Raw genomic sequence first — 21026 nt, 5'->3', positions numbered from 1 at the left:
GCTTAAAAAATGAGAGAGAGAGGGGAGGATAAAAAAAAAAACTCATTCACTGTATTTTGCTCTCTGTAGTTTGACCCTGAACTTTTGTCTTTGCTCTGTGAAGTGCTTCATGACTAAGCATAGCCTAAGTTAATAAGTAACTCTCAGGTGACTGATTGGGAGCCAAGAGGAAGGAGATGGAATGGAGCCTAAAATATCATTGATAATCAGAATAATCCTATTTTTCATTCATAAAATATTGCTCCTATCCTGTTTTGATTTAAGCATGAAAACTGATAAGCTTACTGCATTTTGTTGGCAAGAATAACCTGTGGGTGTGCCTATTTTCAGCAAGGGAGAAAGCAGAATAAATTAGAGAAGAAATACTGTTTAGTAGTGTTTCTTGATAACAATGTAGTGAAAATGTATTTGCTTTTTTTTGTAAAACTTTGGAGTTTTTTATTCAGGTTGTGTTCCATTAAAGGGACTACCAAAAGGACTACCTCTACTCTGCATGGATACTTAAAGATCTCATGAACAGATTTCCTTGAGGAGATTGTAGGTCTATTAAGTAGGAGGTGCTTCCTGCTGTCACTGATACGTAAATTCACTGAATCAGAAGACCAACTATGAAGGCATCTTGAGGGGAAACTCATCCATGAGAAAAGTATAGATGAAATTCAAATTAGACTAGTTGCTATTTTAAAACTTGTTGCCTAAAAACATCCTGAAATTATACTTCAGAAGAGTTGGACTCCTATCCAGACTCAGGATTTTCATTTATTTAGAATTATGAGTGTGGCGGATAAGTGATCAAATGTGCTACAGAGATGATACATACTAATCCTTAAGGGGCTTAAAGTGATTTGAATATTGTATCTCATTTGTTCTTATTATATGCCATGGGATTGATATTATGAGCTACATTTTCATTTTAAATGAAAGTGAACCACTACCAAAAAGAATGAAATAACTATTTTGGTCATCCCACAAACTGGAGCCAAAGCCTTCATCATCTAAATTCCAAATGATGGGTTCTGACCATTAGACCCCACTCAGGGAAAGATGAATTAAATTGCCTTTTTTCCAGATCAAATTTCTTAGGGTCTGATTCTAGATATACTATCATTTTACTATTAGGAAGAGGTAATTAGGCTATACCATTAGAGACTTTTGCGATTTATTTTATGTAGGTTACTGAAATTTGATATTATCTTATTATTTGATATATAGGAAGGGGTAGAAAGAGATAGAAATTTTTCCTTAATATATCATATTCCCCAAGGTTCTTAATGCTTGTCCCAAGTGAGCTTGAATGAATGAATAGTTCACTATATAAACCCCATTGCCTTTCACTCACCTTTTGCTGTTTTACCTTTCTGATCATTCATAGAGTGTGTCTTACTTTTGTTAAATTTATTTGAATTGTCTTTATAGGCAGCTACAAAATTCACTGTATGTTTATTTTGCCAATTTTATATTTGACTGTGAAAACACAGGCATTCTAGAATTGTTTAGGAAAATTTCCTTTCAAAAATATTGCTTTTTTTGCAAATAAGAAAAATGCAACGATTGTTGAAAAGACAGATGTGCAACCTAGTTTTTAATGATGATTAAATAACTATATAACTCCTATTTTTTCTCCCCAAGCTCCCAAATATCCTTAAATGTTTTACCTTTCTATATTTGGTACCTTATCTTTATGTCCCTTGACCTATTAATTCCATTCTTTTCATTAAGTAGACTTTTGTCTGTTGTCACAAAAGCAAAGAAGAGATGAATTCTCCACACACATACATACCTTGGTCTATTCATCATGTTAAAACTCTACATTTCTTAGGATATGGTTTAAGAGAGAGGATTGGCAGCTTGTGGGATCAATGTATTTCAAACAGGCTGCCCTGTAGATTTTAGAATAGATGATATATAATTTTACTGATACTGTACTGGCATTATATTGGAATAAAAAATGACCTTAAAATTTTATTTTTTGCAACACATTTTAATCTAGTTTGTAAATGAGTAACACCCAAAGGCATAAAATAACTAAATTAATTTTTTTGCTTGAAAATTTCACGTAGTTAACTTTCTGTACAAAGTTCCACAGCAGTTCTTGTTACATATTAACTTTTAGTTACTGTATAATCACCCCCTAAGAGGTAAAGATTCATGCTTACTATTCATAGGGAAATAGAGACTCATAAAACATTACACAGCAGCAGTCCAGAACTTGGCATTGAACTTTTCCATAAGGGTGTTGTTTATAAGCATTTTTTTCTCAATGGCCTTTGAGCTAATGATTTAAATATATATATATATATATATATATATATATATATATATATATATGTATGTATGTATTCTTCCTACTAACTGTATAGGAATTTTGCACTGGATCCCTATAATTGAGATCCATATTAACATTCATAATTCAGAGTAAAATGCTTTTAATTATCTTACAATGAATTTAAAATATTTCACTATCCACTTGACTGGACTAAGTTCCTATCCATGATGAACCTTAGTATTCTCTTTACTAATATATTCCATTGTTTCAACTTAACCTAATGGATCTGAATCTGATTTTAAGACTTTCCTTAAATTCCCTATTTTCACTGAATTTTTATTGTAATAACCACAATGGACAATAATTAGAAAAAATGAGAATGTTTACCTCATCTGTATCAGGAAAATATTTATTTGCATTGTAATGAATGACTAAATCATAAGAAATTCAGTCTCCAAGCACTATAACACTGTACTTCAGATGAAAGAGTGAGTTTTCAAATGTTAGAATTTTTTTAGAAAAGCAGAAATACAAATGGTCTTAATGCTGATTTTTTAAAACAGAAATTTTAAAAGAATTTTCCTAGAAAATCTCAGTATTTTCTAAGGGTAGTTAAAAATGATAGAAATGATATTTAGAATTGTTTAGGAAAAATGATTAAATAATACATATTTAATCAAATAAAAACCATACAGAATTTGCTATTATTCTTAGAATTATTTGAGGTTGGTAATTCAGACAATCATTCTCTTTTAAAGCCAAAAGAGACTTCTCTAAGTCTCTATTTCCTCATTCATAAAATAAGGATTTTGGACTAAGTGATCTCTCACTATCCTGTCAGCTATAAAATGCATGACTCTCTCACCTTAAAGAACACCTAGTCCAACACTGCATATTTGAGCTTCTATGACCTTAGCAGTAACATCCGGTTGGAACTACAAGCATTATTATCATCCTTTCTTAGGTGAGGACACTGAGTCAAAAAAGAATTTGGGTAAAACTAGACTGTGGGTTCTCAGACTTCCATCTAGTTCCATGTCCCTCATCACACCTTGTTCCCTCTATTGTTTTCTTTCCAAAGAATATTAAATTTCTCCTGTTTTCAGTGACTAATTTCCCTCCTTTCCTTTGTTCATGGAAAGAAAGAAAATACATTAGATTCTTTTTTCTTCTTATATTGTCATAAGTTAACAAAGGCCTTATCAGTCTAAAGCACTTGTTGGTCGTACCTCAAAATTGTGAAATGAGTGCTCAGGAGAACAAGATTCCTTATCTTAGGATACCAGGCAGGCTAAATAGACTGCAAGAGCAGCATTTTTGCTTCCAAGTCTGTCCAAAGTCTATAAGCACATTAAAATGAAGTTTTAAAGTTCATTTATCTTTTCACCAAGTTAGACATTTTAGAGTTAGAAGTAACCTAAGCATTTCTTAAGACCAGCTCATTCCCTTTCCTCTTATTCCCTCAAATCTCGTATTTTGCGACATTCTACTTATAAGGGATGATGAAATGAGAGCATCCATAAAAATTTTTAAAGCAAAGTTATATCAAATTCTAGATGGCCTTAAATTCCAGGAAAATAAGAATTTGAATTTCAGTTGGAATAGAATGGGAGCCATCCAAAAAGTAAAAGAAGGACATGAGTTCTATTCACAAAGTATGTAGCAACAGTATCCAGGGTAGACTGGTTGGATCAATATGAACACATTGAATGGCACAGTTAGTATCTGAAAAGATCCTGGCAGTCCAGGCAAAGAGTTTGAATCTAAGATTAAATGTAATAGAAATAGGTGTAAATCCTACACTTCAGTTCAGAAAATCAAATGGAAAAGTACAGGATTGGGGAGGAGCTGAACAGCAATTTTTGTAGAAAAGACCTTAGGGTTTTCGTGGTCTGAAAGCTCATTGTGAGTCAACGGAAACTTGGCAGATAAAAAAAGACAATTCTGAATGAGGGAGGTGAGAGTCACTCTACATTCAGCCCTAGTTAGACTATATCTGGAACATTGTGTTCAATTCTGGGTGCTACATTTTAGGTAGAAAAATTTGATAAGTTGGGATACCTCCAGTGGAATCTCAAATAGAATAGTAAAGACCCACAAGACCTTGTTATGTGGGCATCATTTGAAGGAACTGGGGATGTTTAATTTGGAAGTGATGACTTAGTAGAGACAAACTAGCTCTTTTCAGAGTATTGGAAGGGTTAATTGGTGAAGACAGATTGTCCTACATGGTCTACAAGGATCAAAAATTTAAATAGAATTTACAGACCTAGAGTTAGACTTGTGAAACATCCTAGCACTTTGGCCTGTTGTAAATGGAATGACCTTCCACAAAGAGGATACTGGAAGTCTTCAAACAAAGGCTGTATGGCCACTTTCAGGGATATGAAGATGGAATTTCTGTCCAAATATGGAATGGTATAGATCTGTTTAAATTCAAATGCTGCTATTCTTCTTAAGGAGGTAGGAATAATAATAAAGTGTCAATAAAGTCCAAATAATAGTGGAAATAGAATAGAATGGGTGTAAGAAATACTCATGAGATGGAATTCATAGAACTTGATAATAGATTAGATATGAAACCTGAGGAAGATCAAAAAGGCAAATATAACACCATGATAAAAGATTGGGTAAATGGTAGAATCAGATATAGTGAAGTAGGAAAGAGTGATGATTATGGTTTTGGATACAAATCATCAGCACTTCTATATATTATCCACAAAGTCCAGCAGCAAACAATAGAAGAAAAAATTTTCATGTAAAATAATTTGTAGATAATATAAAATCCTTGGGAGTTCACCTTTCAAGACAAATCAAGAAACCATATGAATACAATTTCAAAATACTTTTTTATAGATTTAAACAATTGAAAAATATTGTTTATAGGTAGGTTATGCCATTATTGTGAAAATGACAATTGTGCCTAACATATTTATTAAGTGCCATATCAATTAAACTATCAAAACTGTATTTTATAGAACTAGAAAAGATAATATTCAAAATTTATTTAGAAGAATAAAAGGTCAAAAATGTCTAAGGTCATTTGTAGTATAGGGAAGAACATAGCATACGCAAAGCATAATAATGCTCATATGAGTTCAGGAAAAATGAATAGGTCAGTTTGCACCAATGGACCTTTCCTGGTTGGTGTCCTCTTAGGCAAAAACGGCATTTTTATGGCCAAAACCAGAAGAATTCCTTGAATTGTTGATTCATATAAAACATCCTACACATCCTAAGTCTACTTTACTTAAATTCACAAAATACTTTTAAGAATATAGTTTGTAGAATACATATATAGAAGAATACTTTAAATATTTTGCCTTATAAAATGGTGCACAAAATCCATTATTTCCAAATATGTTTATTCTTTTTTTTAAATTAGCTTTCTCCTCCCCATTCATTAAAAAGGCAAGAAAAGGCCCCCCTCTCCCACCATGAGAGAGGTGTGCCTTTCTTGTTAAAATATCTTAATAAAAACCCTTTTAATCACTCTGGACTAAGTATTCTTAAACCATTTATAACAATTTGGGGGACTCATCTCGAGATATTAATGTAAATCTCTTTTCCTGGTATTTTCCAGGAAGAACACAAGAAAATAATGCACACAAATAGCTTGATTTCAATCCCACTTTCTTGGTGTTCTTTGCTGGGGAAATATCTCAGAGATTCCTGGGAAGATTGGCCCAGGTTTAGAACCCAGAGTGATTAAAATGTCTGGGAGGGGAACCTCAGTAATTTATGATTATGCAATTTCCAGGGTGGCTTTGGTGGCCAGAACCACCCTGGACTGGCTGAAAAGCCCTCCAGGTGGGAGATCGGTCACAAAGGAAAGGTCAGATGCCCCGAGGGAGGGGAATTTGGGTTCCCTCTCCAGGAGTTTCCATGTGGCCAGTAGCTGTAAGCTAAGGAAACTGGAAGGAAGGCAGTTGGATCCAGTGCTGTGAGTGAGTTCGAATGTTCCCAAGGGAGTATGCATGTTTGTTCTATGTCCTGTTTTGTGTAAGTGTCTGTGTTAGTCATTTCTGGGTCTGGGGACTCAGCTTAAATTATAAACTGTAGGAGAGCTGGGAGTTGGGTCGAGGAATTTCAGAAGGAGATGGGAGAAGGAAGTAGGTGTGCAATGGCCCCCATGTAGAGATCAGCTCCTCCCTCACTGAGCAGGTGGTAGCTGTGCTGGTGTGTATAATTAAAGAGAAAAGAGGAGGGGTACTCTTAAGGAGAAAAAGCTGTGGTTTGGGAAGAGTTTAGAAGATAGAACTTTTAATGGAGAGAGTGAGGAGTTATAGGAGGGAAGATTTCTTATCCTTATGAGTGTCTGGGAAAGATCCCATGCTTTCTCCTTGGGTTGGGGCTGGGTTGGACACGTGGTAGTCTTGATCTCATCTGCCATCTTGTTAAAACTTGGATTCTAAACTGAGTTCACCTGAGATCCCCACTCACCCATGGAGAAGGGGGGTGGGGAGGAGGAGATTGGGAAAGGGAAAAATATAAAATGCATGGGTTAGGAGAGACATTTATTGAAAGGAAATCATGTTTAATGAATGATGACTCATTGTTTTTAAGGTTTCTGAACTGGAGTTTTAGGAATCACTCTGAGGGTTTTAAAAGAGGGATATTAGTGTTGTCACATTCTGACAAAATTTGTACAGAATGGGAAGAATTAAATAACCTAGATTATTAAATTAGTTTGGATTTTAAACTATTTTAACTCTTGTAACTACTGCAGGGACTTAAGTGGTAATTAATTAATTAATTAAGAAGAGAAATACCTATGTTACCAGGGATATTTACTAATTTACTTTGGGAAAAAGCTCTAATTCATTTTAATGTTAAGCCTAATAATGCTAACAATTGTATTTTTATTTTGATTGGAGCTTTTGGAATGTGAATGCTGGGTTCTCTGTATAAGATACTCTAAAACTTTTATCAAACTTAACTGAGAAGTTTAGTTGTAATTGCATTAGGCTTTTAAATGTATCATATATGAGTTTGGATTCTGTGAATCTGGCTAAAGAGGTCTCGAAGACAAAAGTGTAAAGATAAATGGGATATTCACTTTATGTTGCTTTAAGGGGAATGAGATGTTTAAATAAGAATCTTATGTTTAATGTAAATTAACAATGTATGTTCAATTTTAAAGAAATCAAGAAGGTAGACTTCTGTCTTGGTAACTGCAGACAGCTGATTTGGGGGCTCTGACTGATGCTGTAAGATAACATATTGATGAATAAGATATTTTTATCAATTATGTGATATTCTTTTGTAACTGCAAAGAGATTCTATTTGCAATTGGAAATCAAGTAAATATCCTTCAATTGGGGAATGGCTTAGCAAACTGTGGTATATGTATGTCATGGAACACTATTGTTCTATTAGAAACCAGGAGGGATGGAAATTCAGGGAAGCCTGGAGGGATTTACATGAACTGATGTTGAGTGAGATGAGCAGAACGAGAAAAACACTGTACACCCTAATGGCAACATGGTTGATACCTTGATGGACTTGCTCATTCCATCAGTGCAACAATCAGGGACAATTTTGGGCTGTCTGCAATGGAGAATACCATCTATATCCAGATAAAGAGCCATGGAGTTTGAACAAAGTTCAATGACTATTCCCTTTAATTTAGAAAAAAAGCACATCTTATTGTCTGATCTTGTTATCTCTAAGACTTTTTGTTTCTTCCTTAAGGATGCGATTTCTCTCTCATTACACTCAATTTGGATCAATGTACAGCATGGAAACAAAGTAAAGACTGACAGATTGCTTTCCATGGAGGGCTAGGGGAAGGGAAATGAGATTGGGGAGAAAAATTGTAAAACTCAAATAAAATCTTTAATTGAAAAAATGAGCCTTTAACAAAAAAAGACTCTAGGTAGCTTAAAAAAGAGATTCTATTTGCAATATTTAGTTATCTCTTGTGAATATATGTTATTTAAATATTGTATTGTTAAAGCTTGGGATTAATGTGTGATTGCTTTGAAGGCAATAAGGGAAATATCAAAAAGTATGACCCTTTCTGGGATAGATCTGTGGGTTCATGAATAATGTAATAATGGAAGGATTGTTTTGGACAATCTAGTAATTTGTGTGTTATTCTTATTGATGTTTGTTATATTGAAATTAATAACACATGTTGGAAGTAATACACCTAAGATGTTCTGATAGTTTTAAGGAATCTGAAAGGTAATTTGTATGTTAGGGTGCAGCTCGGTGGTACAGTGGATAAAGCATTGGTCCTGGAGACAGGAGGACCTGAGTTGAAATTGGGCTGCAGACACTTAATAATTACCTAGCTGTGTGACCTTGGGCAAGTCACTTAATCCCAATTGCCTTGCCAAAACAAAAATAACAATTTGTATGTTGAGGATGGCTAGTAGCTAAATAAGTTTATGCATAGAAGTTTCTAACTATATATGTGAATTAGAAATATTTTTGGATATATATATATACATATATATATATATATATATATATATATATGTCTGTGTGTGTGTGTGTATGTATTCTAAAACTGGTTGTTTGCTTTGAAGTAAAAACACTTATGTAATATGAGAAAGGTAAAACAAGATTATTTGAGAGTTTTCTGTGCAATCTCCTGGACAAAGGAGGTGTTTATTTGTTGTAAAATACAACATGCTAGTAGGAGATTTCTCTAGCCAAGGGGAATCTGCTACACCATCTTTATTTAGAGATAGAATAGATTATGATTGCAGACAAAAGGATATCTCTAGTAAGAGGTAGGAGACGAGGCCTGTAGGGCTGGTCATACTTAGAATACCTGGTTTTAGCAAAAACCCAGGAAGGATACTTAGAACTTTAGGTAGAGGTTTCATTAATTGGGACTCCATTAATACTGATTGGAATTCAGTGGATTGTATTCACTGGAAGTTCTAATTAGGTAAAACAACTATTTTAGAACTTGAGACTTTTTAATCAATTTTCTCTTTTTATGTCAGATACTAGAATGGCCAGCAAAAGGAAATACTACTGGGTCAAAATCATGTTCTTGGAGCCAAGGAAGCCAATGGGCTAAAGATGTCAGGATCTCAGAGATATGCAGCCAAAGGGGCAGCTTCTCAGTATGGCCTGAGGTTGGACCCTTTTGACTTGATTTCCCCCAAATGACATTTGGATAATGTCTCTCCTGGAAGAATAAATCTGGCCTAAGACAATAGACTACCCACATGACATCTGCTTGAACACTGACATTCAATACTTGCATCTATAAAGGAATTTTCCTTTAATGTCCTGGGTCTTTATAGTTACTAAGCAAACCAAAAAAAAAAGTTTTAGGTGAATTGATTTAATAGCCAGAGATGGGCTAGGTGTCTGGCTCTGACACCTGCTATCATCTACATGCTAAGACAGGAATTAAGTTTCTTTAGTTTGTATGTTAGAGGGGATGTTTAGGTAAGAAAAAGAATGGGAAATTCTTAGGATAATTACAATTTCAAGGTCTCATTTAAGAAAAGGATTGTGATCAGATAAGTACACCAGGAAAAGGAGAATATGGGAATAGTTTGGAAAAAATCATTTTGGTTAAGGATGTTTGAGTCATTATTGTAATGAGAGCAAAGGTTAAGATTGTTTTATTTTTAAACCATTTGCTGGGTACTCTTTGAACTAAGGTTATTGCTAAATGTATATATCATAAGCTTAAGTCAATGTGATCATTCTCATTGGGAGTTTGCTCATGTAGTAAAATGCTAATGGAAGTTTAGTATGTTAAAGTGAAGTATGTGAATCAATATGGAAATAAGGCAAAATGTAAATTGTAATAAACTCCAAAATCTTATTGTCTTGTGATGAAAATATGTGTTTTGATCTGAGTAAAATGTTAAGCAATTTATTTACCAGAAGACAAGGTCTCAACAAGTCACCTGAGTTGGAGAGGACTTTTTGGAACTGCTTCAGTAGATGCAGAAGGACATCAGATGTCTCCAGGGGAGAAGAGGAGAGGAGACACACTGGGCCAGTTCATCTCCATCATCTCTCACCTACGTATACTTTGTTTAGTCAGGGGATCTGTATCTGTAACTTCCCATTGATCCTGTAAGTGTGATATCCCTACTTATGCCCCTCTCTTTATGGAAAGGAGGAGAGGCAGGGTGAAATGTTCTCCAATGAGAGAAAAGGAGGGAGATTATTGGGTGGCATGATTACATGAGTTTGTATATCCTATCTAGGGAGAGTCCTATCTCTGATTTAGAGAACAGGGTATTCGTAATGGTGGGAGGAGAATCTAGCTGACAGAAGTCAATGCCCAGTCTTGTGGTGTGTCTAACTGTTGGACTTACGGTGGTCCACAGCAGTTTAAGAATTAGCCTTGGGTCCAGCTTATATTCTCAGTTCCTGGTCAGAGATGCACTGTGGCACAGGATTCTGATCCAGAGAAGAGAAGCACCAATGGCTATTTATACCACTCTGGCGAGGATATTTTCCTGGGGAGTAACAAATGTCTGGACATGTTCAGAAGCAGGGTATACATATTCTGGACTGTGCAATTTAAAGAGATAGGTGGACTGAGCCTCATGTGATATGTAATGACAGTACCTGTATTCCTTGTAAAGATGCATAAACGGGGCACTTGTTAAGGGAAACTGTGATTATGAGTTAGTATGGACTTGCAGTAAAAGTGTAGAAATGGCCATTTGCAAGGAACATCACTAGATGTATTAGCTATTCTTGAGGCTGTTGCAATGGCACAAAATCAGGGATTTATTTTGATCAATTTTGGAGCCAGGAAGACCTATCTAAAGACGATATAAAAAATTTGCCAGTGGAAGGAGGTACAGCAACTTTGGAAATGTACCTATAATCATGATGATTTTATGACTTATTTAGGAGGTCCCCTTGGAAGTAAGGATGAACAGTATTATCTATTTCTTGGAAACCCTGGGAAAATATTTCTGGAAGACCAGCCAGCACCAAAGAGACATTATTGGATTTGTGGGACTACTGCCTATACCTATTTGTCCAAAGGGTTGGTCTGGGAGTTGTTATATAGACTTAAGGACCTGGATGGGAGTTGAGGCTTTGGAACCCCTATATCCTGATTAGATTCTAAGCTATAGTGGAAAATTTAACAATTGGACAGCTAGGGACTTGACTTGCTGGCTGGATAAGCTAAGTTTCTGCTGACTTAGCTGCTGGCTAAGTTGATATGTGCTCCCGCACATGGAAAAAAGGACAGGAGCAGGAACAAAGCCTTTCAAATGCATAAAAGAGCTTGTATTTCGGGAGCCCCTCTCTCCACTATGAAAGAGGTGTGCCATTTTGTTAATACATCTTAATAAAAACCATTTTAAAACTAAACCATTTTAAAAACCAAAAAAATAAAGGCAAGAAAAACACAATCCTCACAATTAGCCTTAGCTATACCAAATAACTTCCAACATTAACTAACTCAGAAAGGCAGAGAGAGAGACAGAAAGAGAGAGAGACAGACTATGTTTTGTAATTTGAGCCATCAGATCCCCATATGGATGCAGAGAGCATGTTTCATGAGTACTTTGGAATTGTGGTTAGTCATTATGTTGATCAGAGTTACTAAATCTTTCAAAGTTGATTATCTTTACTATATTGCTGTTATTGTAGAAAATGTTCTTATGAATACTAACTTCATTTTGCATAAGTTATAAAGTCTTACCTAGGTTTTTGTGAAACACTCTCCATTTCATACAGTGAAATATTATTAAAAAATATTCTTATGGTAGAACTTGTTTACTCATTTCCCAATTAATGAGCATCACCTCAGTTTCCAGTTTTTTACAACTATCAAAAGAACAGCTATAAATATTTTTGCATATATGGGTCCTTAGTATTTGGACATCTCTCCAAATGACTTTGCAGAATTGTTGGACTAGTTCTCAGCTCCACTAACAGTGAATTACTATGCCAATTTTCTCACAGTCATATTTCTCATTTTCTTTTTTTTTTTGACATCGTAGTCAATCTGCTGAATGTGAAATAGTATGTCAGAATTATTTTAATTTTCATTTCTCTAGTTTTTAGTGATCTAAGCATTTTTCTTGTGGCTTTTGATTCCTTTGATTTCTTCATTTGAAAGCTGCCTATTCATATACTTTGACCATTTATCAATTGGTATTTTTATTTTATAATTTGGACTTAATACCCTATATGTTTTAGAAATGAGATCCTTATCAGAGTAATTTCCTGAAAAGATCCCCCCCCCTCAACTTCCTGGGTCATTTTTTCCCCTATTAGCTGCTTTGGTTTTGTTTGTGAAAAAATTTTAATTTTAGACTTATATGAATGAAGTGAGCAGAACCTTCAGAACATTGTACACATTAATAGTAAGTAACATTGTGTGATGATCAGCTATTATAACTTAGTTCTCAACAATACAGTGAACAAAGACAATTCTAAAAGACTTGTGATAGATTATGCCATTTACATCCAGAAAAAGAATTATGGAGTCTGAATGCAAATCAAAGCACAGTATTTTCACTTTTTAAAATTGCTTTTTTAATCTTGTGGTTTTTCTCTTTTGTTCTCATTCTTCTTTCACAGCATGACTAATATGGAAATATGATTAACATGATTGTGCATGTATAGCCTATAACAGATTACTTGCTATCTTAGGGTAGGGGAAGGGAAAATATGGTAGAGGGAAAAAAACTACAAAAAATGAATGTTGAAAACTATCTTTATTGGGGGGGGGGTGGCTAGGTGGTGCAGTGGATAAAGCATCGGCCCTGGAGTCAGGAATACCTGGGTTCAAATCCGGTCTCAAACACTTAATAATTACCTAGCTGTGTGGCCTTGGGCAAGCCACTTAACCCCATTTTCCTTGAAAAAAACTAAAAAAAACCCTATCTTTACCTATAAGTGGAAAAATAAATTAATAATTTTTTAAAACTTTATCTAATCAAAATTATCCATTTTGCCTCATATGAACCTCTGTATCCTTTGATTGGCTATGAACTCTTCTGTTTATAGATCTAACAGGTAATTTCTTCTCTGATCCACTAATTTGCTTAGACTATTATTCTTTATATCTAAATCATGTACCCATTTTTAGCTTATCTTCTTTTATGGTGTGAAATGTTGGTCTATGTAGTTTCTGCCACACTACTTTCCAGTTTTTCCAAGTTTTTGTTTCTGAGTAGTGAGTTCTTGCTCTAACACCTGGGATCTTTGGGTTTGTCAAACATTGGGTTACTTTGCTCCTTTGCTTCTGTATATTTTGTTCCTACTCTGTTCAATCTATTTCTTGCCTAGTACCAAATTGTTTAGATGATTATAACTTTGTGGTAGAGTTGAAATATGATTCTGCTAGGCTTACTTCCTCTTCCCTTTTTACTTTTATTGATTCCCTTGATATTCTTGACATTTTGTTCCTCTAGATTAATTTTGTTATCATTTTGTCTAGAATTATAAAATAATTATTTGGTAGTTTAAATGATTTGGCCCTGAATAAATAAATTAATTTAAATAATTTTGTCATTTTTACTATATTGACTTGGCCTACCCACAAGCATTTAATATTTCTCTAGTTATTTAGATCTGTCTTTATGTGAAGAATGTTTTGTAATTGTATTCATATAGATTTTAGGTTTATCTTATCAGATAGACTCCTAAGTATTTGATACTGTCTATCATTGTTTTAAATGGAATTTCTCTTTTTGTCTCTTCCTGGTGGATTTTGTTGGTCACATATAGAAATGCTGATGATTTGTATGATCTTAGTTAATAACTTGCAAACTTGTTGAAGTTATTCATTAATTCTATTAGTTTTTCATAGAATCTCTAAAAAGTTATAGTTTTGTTTGCTCTTTGTCTATGCTTGCTCTTTCATTGTCTTTTCCTTACCTTATAGCTATAGCTAGTATGTCGAACATAGTGTTGAAGAGTAATCCTTGTTTCACTCCTGATCTTATTGCAAAGTTTTCTATCTGATTCTGATTACAAAGAATGTTTATTCTTACTTTTATCTAGTTATTACTTCTCTTTTAAGGAAAACTCCATATATTCCTATGCTTGCTAGGATTTAAAAAAAAACAAGATTAGGGGGCAGCTAGGTGGCGCAGTGGATAAAGCACCGGCCCTGGAGTCAGGAGTACCTGGGTTCAAATCCGGTCTTGGCCAAGCCACTTAACCCCATTGCCTAGCAAAAACTTAAAAACAAAAAACAAACAAAAAAAACAAAACAGGATTAGGTATATTTCGTCAAAAATTTTTTTCTACATCTATTGAAAAACATAAGATTTGTTTTTTATTAACATGGTTGATTATGCTTATAATTTACCTAACATTGAATGCCCCTTGAATTTCTGATGTAAATTTAGCCTGATCTTAATATATGATCTTTGATATTGCTGTAGTCTTTTTGCTATATTTAATTTAAATTTTTGGATGGATATGTTGATCTATATTTTCTTTCTCTGTGTTTTGATTTATTTTTGGTTAAGTCATTAAAACTACTTTTGTTATAAGGAGGAATTTATTAAAACTTTTCCGTATTTATTTTTTCAAATTTTCAATTTTTTCAGTTTATTTTTATTTGTTTTTTCCCCTGGGGAGTTCATTTATGACTTGTTCGGGTTTTTTTCCTAAGATAGAATTATTTAAATATTCTATTTCATGTTCTACTAATCTGGGCAATTTATATTTTTTATTTATTTAAATTTTATTTAAAACAGTGGGGTTAAGAGTGATCTGCCCAAGGTCACACAGCTAGGCAGTATTATTAAGTGTCTGAGGCTGGATTTGAACTCAAGTCCTTCTGACTCTAGGGCTGGTACTTTATCTGCTGTACAATCTTTAACTCTTTAGTTAACTTACCCTTAGATATGTTATGGCTCAATTCTGGGGTCTTTAATCACCTTTATCAACAGATTGAATTACAATTAAGTTAAGTTTGTCACTAGCTGTCCCCAGCAATTTATATTTCCACAAATATTCATCCATTTCATTTATTTTGGTATATATTTGATTGAATATGTTTGGTATATATTTGATTGGTATATAGTTGATTGAAAATAACTCCCAATAATTTATTTTATCTCTTCCTTTTTGGTTGTGAATGCACTTTTTTCATTTTTTAGAGTGGTTTGATTTTCTTTGTATTTTTTAAAACTAGTTCCTAATTTTATTCATTCAGTTTTATTTGCTATTATTTTTGTTGGGTCAGATTTCCCCTGTGGTTTTTCAGTATTCCTATTTCATTGTTTTGTTGAGGGATTTTAATTTGTTGGTTTTCTTGATATTTTTAGCTACATATGCTTTTTTTCATTTATTGATGAATATATAAATTTATATAAATTTAAATAATATAAATTTTCCAGAACATTAGAAATACTTAATACACAAGAAGCTAATATGAAGTTATGCAAATTTAAATCTAACATCTTCTTAATATTAGTTCATATTCAACTTTGTTATTCTGATAGAAAATAAAGAAGGAAAATAAAAATGCTTAATATTTTATAGCTTGATTTATTGAAAGAAAGAAGGGAAGGAAAGAACATGTCTTTCTCCCCTCCCTGTAATCATGATGGTTTGACATTTAAAGCCCTTTGAAATTTGACTTCAGCCTTTCTTTCTAGCTTATTACATAGTCTTCTCCTTCACACCTTCTCTGTTCCAGCCAAATGGTCTTTCTTGCCATTGCTCACATAAGATGTTTATCCCCCTGCTTTTTGCAGGTCATTCAGAATGTGTATTCCCTTCCTAACAGTCTGGTTGATAGAATTTCTAGCTACCTTCAAAGGTCAACTCAGATAGTACCTATAAGAAAGCCTATCTTGATTCTCCCCACCTACCCTCCTTACTAGTACCTTTTCCTCAAAAGTTACTTGATATCTCCTCTGTAAATATTTTGCATATAATTTCCTTTTTTTTGTTTTGATTTTCCCAGTATAATGTAAAACCCCATGCAGGCAAGGAAATTTTAGTCTTTTATTTTGCATGTCCCATACCTAGCAAAGTATCTATTTGATTGGTTGATTAATTTTATCTATTCTTCTATATACTCCTCCCCCCCAAAAAATGTTCTAGATGAGAAATCCTTACATTTGTGTTTCTGTGAATTCTTGCATAATTTAGAACCACAGTTAATTCAATCAGATTAGCATTTATTAAGCAAGGCATGATTCATTAGTTCATGGGACAATTAGCTTTAATTTTTTATGATTTCACATAAACCTTATTTTTGTATGAGAGTAACCCTCTGTGTATGTTAATTTTCAAGGCACCTTAGGCTACAAATCAGTCAAACTAGTGTTCTAAGGGAGCTCCCACTGTGAAAAGAACACTGTGCGGACACTTTAAATATTTAAAAAGGATAAATAGATATAGTTTCTTCTATCAGAGAATTACAATCTGATGGGTAAGAAAGAGGTAATAAACTTTTTTTTATCTTAATAAGGAAACCACTTATTCAGAGTATTTTAGTCACCCTGACTCATTGTGGAATCATGCCATTTATGAAAAGCTATTATCGAGGTCTGACTCTCTCCTTAAGAAGACTAGAAAATTTTCCATGATGTCATATCAAAAGTATAGGACATGTAGGATCACTGACATTTATCCCTTTTCCCCTTTATAAACCCTTTCACTCCTCAAAGAGATCATGTTATCCAAAGCACTGTTATATAGTGTTTCCATTTTGTTTTAAATATGTCTCTGACATTGTCATTAGTCAATGGGATTCATGGAAATTCTAAGTTCAAACCTTTTTAATATATTTCTCTCCTTTGTTGTTAACAAAAATTTCATTAGATAAATAAAGCATGGCAATGAAATAACAAAATGAAATACCTTCTTTGGGATCTCTCCCAACTTTAAAGCATCCTAGGTAATTTAGTGCCATTCTTGTTTGTTTGTTTTTTTGTTTGTTTTAAATACCTGTCTCCTTGACTGGCTATCAGACCCTAGGCCCCTGGTGTCTTCAACTCCAGCTTCCTAAGTGCTATAGCAGGACCATCTGGACTCTTGTTCCTTCATTTTCTTCCCTGTTTCTCTCATTATGACTCCCTTCTGCTTTCTGTTCACTCACTATTCATTTGTTTGCCCTCAGCCTGTTTTATATTAAGGAGAAGCAGAATGCCAGTCTTAATATTCCTATGAATCTCTTTCCAAGGTCCCTATGAATTTATTTTAATACATTTCAGTGGTACAATCTTTGATGCTATAGTTAGCTTACCCTTTAGATATGTTATTGCTCAGTTCTGGGGACTTTAATCACACCTTTGTCAAGAGATTGAATTACAAATAAGTTAAGTTTGTCTCTTGCCTATCACATGAGTTATTCAGGGTAGCAGGAATTGTTTGCTTTCTAGGATATACTCAGGCAAGTGCCTGGTGCAATTTTAGTTTTTTTAAGACTTCTTTTTAACTTATTTCTTCCCTTCCCATGGGAAACAGATATCTTCTTTCTATGCTAAGGCCATTTACCAAGCATTTAATATTCTTAAGACACAGATTCCTTATAGGAAAAAAAAATAAGGAAAGAAAAAAGTGCTCTAAAGTACTATACCATATCATTCTTCCATTCGACCATTTTACAGATTTTTCCTTCATATTTTTGTTGATCTGGCAGAAGTCCAGTTCCTAGGCTGTCTTCAGAGAATACATTTTTTCTTTTGGCTACCACCAGATGGAACTCTGGGCAGTTTACTCTGTGCTGTCCTTTCACTAGAATTTTGATTCTTTCTCTTGCTATCATGCAAAACTTACCAAGTAGGAAAACTGATAAATTGACCCAAGTTACATTCTGGATGTTAACAAACTAAAGTATCATTTTAGGAAGGGGACTGATACAGCTAAGCTCTAGGTTGAGGAGAGTTTACAAATGAAATCTCAAAGTTTATAGACCTGCATCTAATATGAAAAAGTAAGATTCAAAAAAAAAAAAGTAAGACTGTTCTTAGGTCAGGGCCATAATGATGTATAGCCAAGGCTAAGCATCAGCTAAGTATCACAGGTCACTTGTTCCATAGATGACCACTCATAGATACATACATACAGACAGACATATTTGTTCATGTTCATGTATGTGTATATATGTGTGTGTGATGCTGTTTAATATACTGAAAGTCAAAATAGACATTCCAGCAGCTAGTATATCCTAATATTCAATGGATATAATATATTTGTAGGATACAAATTATGATTAAGCTTCTGTAATCTAAATCTTATGTGTCTGGTGCTTATCTCTACCATGAAGACTAAAGTCTTTCATGCTATCTAATCCTATGTTATCTAATCCTATTACTCTTATCCAGGTTTTCCCATAAAAACTCCAGAGAGGTTATACTCAGTCTTTACAATGAACAGGAGCACATCCTCTTTCTCTTTTTCTCTCAGGGTTACCAGTGTACCTCCTAGTATACCTAATATTTGCTGTCATTCTTACTGTGTTATGAGCCTACGTTCTAGTAACATATATCCCTGATATTGTCTTTTACTGCATGAAAATCACCATTTGATAGCATGTCATTGGGTACCTATACCTTTCTGTTGGCTTTTGGGTTACTTTACCAGTTTTGTCATTTTGAGGTCATAAAGATCGCATTCCATGAAATCAAAGAGAATATGCTGCTGGGAAAGAAGGACGCTTTTGCATTAATTAAATATACATTCTGAATTAAATACATTTTGAAAATTAATTAAAATACATTCTGAAAAATAATTTCTGAATGTAGCCTGCTCTCCTTTCCTGAATCAGTCCAGGACCTGATCTATTTTCTCTTTTTAGTACCTGGTGAGGATATGAGTACAGACAGATTAATTCAAAATGTTGCCAAATCAACATATTGAGTCAATATGTATTTTTCATGCACAAAGAATTCAGTTGGTATAATATAGTAAGAATATTTTTTCTTGTAAATAAAAGTTTCAAAGTACATTCAAAAATCTAAAAACTTATTATTTATAGTTGAAAGATTGCTTTAATTTGTCATGACAGTTTGCCCTTAATAACCTCTTACATCATATTGAACCAGATGTTAATTATAGGAAGAGTCTTCAGATTCTGTTACTTAGCATAGCAGAATTTTTAAATTATTAGAAACAAAGTAATAAATACCTTAATTAAAATATTAAATAGAATAGAGCAATGTTGCTGTCATTTAACTTTTGTCAGAGTCATCATCATCTTCCTATCATTGGGTCAAGTTAACAAGTTCCCTCAGCACTGGAATACAAAGTAATGCAGAAGACAGTATCTGCTCTTAAGGAGCTCATAGTCTAATGGAGGAGACAACATGAAAACAACCAAAATGAGAAATATGCAGGATAAACTTGGGACAATTGGTAGAGGGAAGGCTCTAGGATTAAGGGGATCAGGAAAGATTTCTTTGCAAGTAATGGGATTTTAGCTGAGACTTGAAGGAATCCAGGAAAACTAGGAGACCAGTGTGAAAAGGGAGAGGATTCCAAATGTGAGATAAAGCAAGTGAAAAATGCAGTCGGGGGCAGCTAGGTGGTGAAGTGGATAGAGCACCGGCCCTGGAGTCAGGTGTACCTGAGTTCAGATCGGGCCTCAGACACTTAACACCTAGCTGTGTGGCCTTGGGCAAGCCACTTAACCCTGTTGGCCTTGCAAAAACCTAAAAAGAAAAAAGAAAAAAAAAAAGAAAAATGCAGTCAGTAGGTGGAATTTCTTGTATGAGTAATAGCAAGGAGGATCATAGAGTTATGGAGGTGAAGAGACAAAAGAAGACTGGAAAGGTTTTGGAAAGTTTTACAGGCCAAACAGGAGATGTTTTATTTGATCCTGGAGGTCATATGGAGCCACTAGAATTTATTGAATGGGATTATATTGGGTTTTTTGCAAGGCCAACAGGGTTAAGTGGGCTTGCCCAAGGCCACACAGCTAGGTAATTATTAAGTGTCTGAGACCAGATTTGAACCCAGGTACTCCTGACTCCAAGGCTGGTGCTTTATCCACTACGCCACCTAGCCACCCCCAAATGGGATTATATTGAATGGGACTGATAACTGAATAAGAGAATAGACTGGAGGGGGTGGGACTTGAATTATGGTATCCAGCCAACATACTATTTCTGAAATCTAGCTGTGAGGTGATGAGACCTGGGCTGGCATGGTGGCCATATCAGAAGAGAGAAGAGGATAGAGATGAGAGGTTAGGAAAGTGAAAGTAGACCAACATGGCAACTGATTGAATGGCTATAGAGAGTAAGCATCAACGAGACAGTGCTGTCTATGGAGTTGGGAGAGCCCCAGTGCCAAATTCTCCCCCTTTCAGGTAGCTGTTTGAGTGATGATGGGCAAGCCACTCACTTGATGTTGTCCCTTGGGTATAACCTCTATATTCCTCAGTGTGGGAATGCTTCTGTGACCTTGTGCCTCTTCTGGCCTCACATCAGACCCTCTATGCAGCTTCTCAGACTTCATGTTATGTCACCACCATCTTCTCTGCACACTCAGTCCTTTTCATATCTACTCTTCTATGCATTGTGTTCCCACAAATATGGAAACTCCTAAAGAGCAGGAGCTCTCATGCTTGTCTACATCTGTATCCCTAGAGCTATGCTTCATTCAATCATTCACAAGATAATTTGGGAGGAACAGCTAGGTAGCCCAGTGGATGGAGCACTGGACCTGGAGTCAGGAGGATCTGAGTTCAAACTTGACTTCAGCCTCAGTCACTCAATAGCTGTGTCACTCTGGGCAAGTCACTTCACATCTGTCTGCCTCAGTTTCCTCTTTAATAAAGTTGAGATAACAATTACATCCATCTTCCAACATTGTCTGTCAATCAATA

The 21026-nt window shown here is 34.5% G+C and overlaps 1 protein-coding gene across 3 annotated transcripts in view; it reads left to right on the top strand.

The window, feature by feature from the left end:
* The window catches only part of NME7 (NME/NM23 family member 7), a 174155-nt gene that overhangs the window by 135961 nt on the left and 17168 nt on the right, over nucleotides 1-21026 (top strand). Inside the window, exon 12 of one of the 3 annotated variants that reach the window (XR_012475596.1) lies at nucleotides 10130-10324. The exons of the other annotated variants lie outside the window; for them this stretch is intronic. The gene's annotated coding sequence lies outside the window, so the exon portion shown is untranslated. The remainder of the gene's footprint in view (nucleotides 1-10129; nucleotides 10325-21026) is intronic. 3 annotated transcript variants of the gene reach the window in all.

The sequence above is a fragment of the Macrotis lagotis genome, chromosome 2 (assembly GCF_037893015.1).
Source record: "Macrotis lagotis isolate mMagLag1 chromosome 2, bilby.v1.9.chrom.fasta, whole genome shotgun sequence".
In the NCBI taxonomy this organism is placed as follows: domain Eukaryota; kingdom Metazoa; phylum Chordata; class Mammalia; order Peramelemorphia; family Peramelidae; genus Macrotis; species Macrotis lagotis.
Note: the sequence above shows the minus strand (reverse complement) of the source record. Positions and strands in the feature narration are given on the sequence as shown.